This window comes from Salvelinus sp. IW2-2015, linkage group LG33 (genome assembly GCF_002910315.2).
Source record: "Salvelinus sp. IW2-2015 linkage group LG33, ASM291031v2, whole genome shotgun sequence".
Classification (NCBI taxonomy): Eukaryota; Metazoa; Chordata; class Actinopteri; order Salmoniformes; family Salmonidae; genus Salvelinus; species Salvelinus sp. IW2-2015.
Genome location: NC_036872.1, coordinates 23,162,186 through 23,168,048, shown reverse-complemented (window position 1 = coordinate 23,168,048; position 5,863 = coordinate 23,162,186). Strand labels below are relative to the sequence as shown.

Sequence of the window (5,863 nt, the reverse complement as noted above, 5' to 3'; positions counted from 1 at the left end):
ATGAAATCTCAGATTTTCTCCACAAATTATATTTGACATGTTTCCCAAATTATGTTTACACAGTTTAATGTATCTGGTTTTAGATTGTGTTTGTTTTTCACTCTCAAAAGTACAATTGTTCATAGAGAAAAAACACAATTGGATGTTGTGAGTCCATGTCAATGCTTAAATCACATCAGGCCATTATTTTTACGTCTGGAAGAAAACTAACACATTTATATTTTTTGTGTAATTCCACTTTAACAGTTGTCTGAGTGGGGAGGGTAAAACTGAAAACTAGCTGTTATTGGCACTGGCAGAGAGGTTTGGAACTCTATTTCTTAATGGTCTATTAACTATTTTACCGCTTGGTGATGTCACCAGGCAGGCCAAAATTCCAACCTACCAAAACGGGCAGAAATTTCAGGCGGTCTGTTCAAACAAACAGACCGCCTATTATGCTAAAAGGGCATTATCATAATTTTTACAGTATTATTCCAACCTCATAGTGWGCAATTATCCTTCAAGCCAGGTGTGTGTGCCAACGATTTACACTGATGATGGCCTGAGGCTGAAACGTTTGTTTTGTTTTCACCTTTTGGGGCATCGTGATGTTTTAATTAACATCTCACTATTCCAGCACAATTTCAACCAACATTTCAACATCATCAAATCACCTATGCTTAGTGTAATACAGTGACAAATAAAAGATACCAAAACAATTGTGTCCAATTTACCTAAGCTAAATTTGATATGGCTGTCCATGGTTCTGATTTGTGTCTGTGTGTGCGTGCGTTCATGCAAGTAGAACAAACATGTTGACACCCTACTGGTAGAGAAATGCCAATGACATCATCCTGTCGACAAAACGGTCTATCACTCTGTCATACAGTGCACGTTTAAAAAAAAAAATGGTCCTAGGCTACCTGGCTAAAATGCTTGCTCGCTAGCCTAACTTCCTTTCATGGGCAACGTGAGCTAGTTAACATTAGCCTTCTACATCTAGCTATGTATTGAACTTCCATCCTTTCAGCCACACCTGTTGCTGACAGGTGTTTAAAATCGATCACACAACCATGCAATCTCCATAGACAAGCAGTAGAATGGCCTTACGGAAGAGCTCAGTGACTTTCAACGTGGCACCGTCATAGGATACCCCCTTATCAACAAGTCAGTTCATCAAATTTCTGCCCTGCTAGAGCTACGCCAGTCAACTGTAAGTGCTGTTACTGTGAAGTGGAAACGTCTAGGAGCAACAACGGCTCAGCCGTGAAGTGGTAGGCCACACAAGCTCTCAGAATGGAACAACCGAGTGCTGAAGCGCGTAGAGCGTAAAAATCGCCTGTCCTCGGTTGCAACTCACTACCGAGTTCCAAACGGCCTCTGGAAGCAACCAGCAAAATAACTGTTCGTCGGGAGCTTCATGAAATGGGTTTCAATGGCCAAGAATCTGCACACAAGCCTAAGATCACCATGCGCAATCCCAAGCATCGGCTGGATTGGTGTTGTCACGTTCTGACCTTAGTTCCTTTTTTATGTCTTTATTTTAGTTGGTCAGGGCGTGAGTTGGGGTGGGCATTCTATGTTGTTTTTCTATGTTTTGTTCTGTTGTTATATTTCTATGTGTTTGGCCTAGTATGGTTCTCAATCAGAGGCAGGTGTCAGTCGTTGTCTCTGATTGGGAGCCATATTTAGGTAGCCTGTTTTCTATTGTGTTTTGTGGGTGGTTGTTTCCTGTGTCAGTGTTTGCACCATACGGGACTGTTTCGGTTGTTTGTTTGTACTTTTGTTATTTTGTTCAGTGTTCTGTTGATTCATTAAATATTTCATTATGGACACTTACCACGCTGCACATTGGTCCGATCCTTGCTACTCCTCCTCAGACGAAGAGGAAATCCATACAGAACCACCCAAAAAAAGAAGACCAAGCAGCGTGGTAACCAGGAGCAGAGGTTCTGGACTCCTGGACATGGAGAAATTTTGGAGAGCAAAGGACCCTGGCACAGCCGGGGGAGTATCGGCGTCCAAAGAGGAGCTGGAAGCATCTAGAGCGGAGCGGCGCCACTACGAGGAATTGGAGCGAGGTAGGCACGAGAGCGCCCATTTTTTTGGGTGGGCACACGGGTAGATTGGCGGACTCAGTAGGAGCACTGAGCCAACTCCCCGTGCTTACCGTGGCGAGAGAGTGACTGGGCAGGCACCGTGTTATGCGGGGGAGCGCACAATGTCCCCAGTGCGCACGCATAGCCGCGGTGCGCTACATCACGCTCCTCGAATCGGCCGGGCTAGAGTGGCATCGAGCCAGGAGGGATGATGCCGCTCAGCGCGTCTGGTCTCCAGTGCGTCTCCTCGGCCCGGGGTATACTGCACCAGCCCTACGCACGGTGTCTCAGTTTGCCAGCACAGCCCATGGCGCCTGTTCCAACTCCCCGCACTTGCCGGGCTACAGGGGGGATCCAGCCAGGAAGAGTGGTGCTAGCTCTGCGCTCGAGACCGCCAGTGCGCCTCCACGGTCCAGTGCATCCGGTGCCTCGGCCAAGGACAAGGCCTCCTGCATGTCTCCCCAGCCTGGTGAGTTCTGTGCTCTGCTAAGCACTAACCCTCCTGCATGTCTCCCCAGCCTGGTGACCTGTGCCTTCTCCCAGAGCCAGGCCTTCGTGTGTCTCTCCAATCCAGTGATAATCCATGGCAAAGAACCTCCAGTGAGGATCCATGGCACGAAACCTGCGGTGAGGATCCATGGCATGAGGCCTCCAACGAAGGACGTCAGTCCGGAGCCTCCAGCGACGCCCTCTAGTCCGGAGCCTCCAGAGTCTCCCTCCTGTCCGGAGCAGCCAGAGTCTCCTCCTGTCCGGCGCGCCAGAGTCTCCCTCCTGTCCGGCCAGCCAGATCTCCCTCCTGTCTGGAGCAGCCAGTCTCCCTCCTGTCCGGAGCAGCCAGAGTCTCCCTCCTCCGGAGCAGCCAGAGCCGCCCGTCAGTCAGGAGCTGCCTGAGCCGCCCGTCAGTCAGGAGCTGCCTGAGCCGCCCGTCAGTCAGGAGCTGCCTGAGCCGGCCCGTCAGTCAGGGAGCTGCCCGTCACTCCGGCGCTGCCGGAGTCGCCCTTCACTCGGTGCTGCCGGAGTCTCCCGTCTATTCGGGGCCGCTGAAAGGGTCCCCAGTCCGAGGTCGGCGGCGAGGGTCGCGCTCCAAAGCGCCACATAAGTGGGCCAAGACTATGGTGGAGTATGGTTCTCAATCAGAGGCAGGTGTCAGTCGTTGTTCTGATTGGGAGCCATATTTAGGTAGCCTGTTTTCTGTTGTGTTTGTGGGTGTTGTCCTGTGTCAGTGTTTGCACCATACCGGGACTGTTTCGGTTGTTGTTTGTACTTTGTTATTTTGTTCCAGTGTTCTGTTGATTCATTAAATATTTCATTATGGACACTTACCACGCTGCACATTGGTCCGATCCTTGCTACTCCTCCTCAGACGAAGAGGAAATCCATTACAGGTGTAAAGCCGCCATTGGACTCTGGAGCAGTGAAAAAGCGTTCTCTGGAGTGATGAATCACGCTTCACCATCTGGCAGTCCGACGGCCAAATCTGGGTTTGGCGGATGCCAGGAGAACGCTACCTGCCCCAATGCATAGTGCCAACTGTAAAGTTTGGTGGAGGAGGAATAATGGTCTGGGGCTGTTTTTCATGGTTCGGGCTAGGTTACCCTTAGTTCCAGTGAAGTAAAAAAAAAAAAACTTTTTTATTTATATAATTTTTTACCACGTTTTCTCCCCAATTTCGTGGTATCCAATTGGTAGTTACAGTCTTGTCTCATCGCTGCAACTCACATACAGACTCAGGAGAGGGGAAGGTCGAGAGCCCTGTGTCCTCTGTAACACAACCCATCCAAACCACACTGCTTCTTGACACAATGCCCACTTAACCCGGAAGCCAGCCGCACCAATGTGTCGGAGGAAACACCATGCACCTGGCTACCGTGTCAGCGTGCACTGCGCCCAGCCCGCCACAGGAGTCGCTAGTGCGCGATGGGACAAGGATATCCCTGCTGGCCAAACCCTCCCCTAACCCGGATGACGCTGGGCCAATTGTGTGCTGCCCCATGGGTCTCCCGGTCGCGGCCGGCTGCGACAGAGTCTTGACTCGAACCAAGAATCTCTAGTGGCACAGCTATCACTAGAGACTAAGTTACCACTGCGCCACTAAGTGAAATCTTAACGACCACAGCATACAATAACATTCTAGATGATTCTGTGCTTCCAACTTTGTGGCAACAGTTTGGGGAAGTCTTTTTCCTGTTTCCTCATGACAATGCCCCTGTGCACAAAGCAAGGTCCATACAGAAATGGCTTGTTGAATAACTTCACTGGCCTGCACAGAGCTCTGACCTCAATGCCATTGAACACCTTTGGGATGAATTGGAATGTCAACTGCGAAAAAGGCCTTATCGGCCAACATCAGTGCCCAACCTTACTAATGCTCTTGTGGCTGAATGGAAGCAAGTCCCCGCAGCAATGTTCCAACATCTAGAAGAAAGCCTTCCCAGAAGAGTGGAGGCTGTTATATCAGCAAAGGGGGGATCAACTCCATTTTAATGCCCATGATTTTGGAATGAGATGTTGGACGAGCAGGTGTCCACATCCACTACATGACCAAAAGTATGCCCCAACAATAGGAGCAAAGTTGACAGACAAAATTACTTTTCTTGAGAGGGTAAAAATGTCTTATTTTCAAATCGCATATCTCCTAAACCCTAGCTAAACTTTGTCACTTCGACACTGACGTTCACTACATGACGTTCTTCCAGGCAGCAGACATTTGACTCATAATGAATTACTTTATCTTTGATTTCCCGAGTCCTACCATGCCAAAGGGGTCTACATGGGCAGCTTCCAGTGCAAGCCCTCCATGTCGCTTCCCCAGGACATGGAGGAATTTGTCCAGAGCTCCAGGGACCATGGGGTCATCATTATATCCCTAGGCACCTTGTTTGGACAGTTTCCTGAGGACATCCCTGAAGACATCACCACTGCATTCGCCCAACTGCCTCAGAAGGTCATCTGGAGGCACGCTGGGAAGAGATCCACCTCCATGTGCAACAACACCTTACTGGTGGACTGGCTTTCACAGAACGACCTCCTGGGGCACCAACGGAGTCCAGGAGGCCATCTACCAAGGTGTCCCCATAGTCAGCCTCCCGTTGATCTTCGACCAGCCTGATAACCTCAACAGGATGAGGGCTAAGGGAGTGGCTAAGATAGTGGATATCGCCACCTTAGACAGAGATGTCTTCCTGGAGGCAGTGAAGGCTGAGKTCTATGTGTCGTCCTACAGGGAGAATATGCAAAGGCTGTCCAGGCTGCACATGGACCAAACCATTAAGCCACTGGACTTTGCCATGTTCTGGATCAAGTTTGTGATATGGAACAAAGGAGCAGCTTATCTGAGGAGAGTCCTACAAGATATCCTGATTCACCTACCACTCTTTTGATGTCATAGCCACGCTGCTAGCAGTTATGTTGCTCATAACGCTGGTTAGCATTTTAGCTGTAAGGTTTTTATGGTGTAAGGTGCTTTGTAGGAGGAAAGTAAAACATGAATGATACAGATGTGTTTTGAGGCTTTAATTCGGGATATCAATATATTATAAAATTATCAATACATCTAATATTATCAAATATTAAAAATATTATTTGCTGGTAGTCTTTCTAAAACCTTTCTTTCTGCCAAATCCATAAGAATGCTCCAATAATTTATGCTAGTATTTAAAATTATACAGCTTTGGCAATATATATGCATTTCATTTTTAAAGTGTCAAAATGTTATCCTCACTCATTAAGTACAGCTTGAGCAGTTGTAGGGTTCAGGATGAAGTTTAATCTTATACTTCCCA

The 5,863-nt window shown here is 48.4% G+C and overlaps 1 pseudogene; it reads left to right on the top strand.

Moving 5' to 3' along the window:
• Nucleotides 1-1,810: 1,810 nt before the first annotated feature.
• LOC111958172 (UDP-glucuronosyltransferase 2B1-like) lies at nucleotides 1,811-5,573 on the top strand (annotated as a pseudogene).
• The last annotated feature ends 290 nt before the right edge of the window (nucleotides 5,574-5,863 follow it).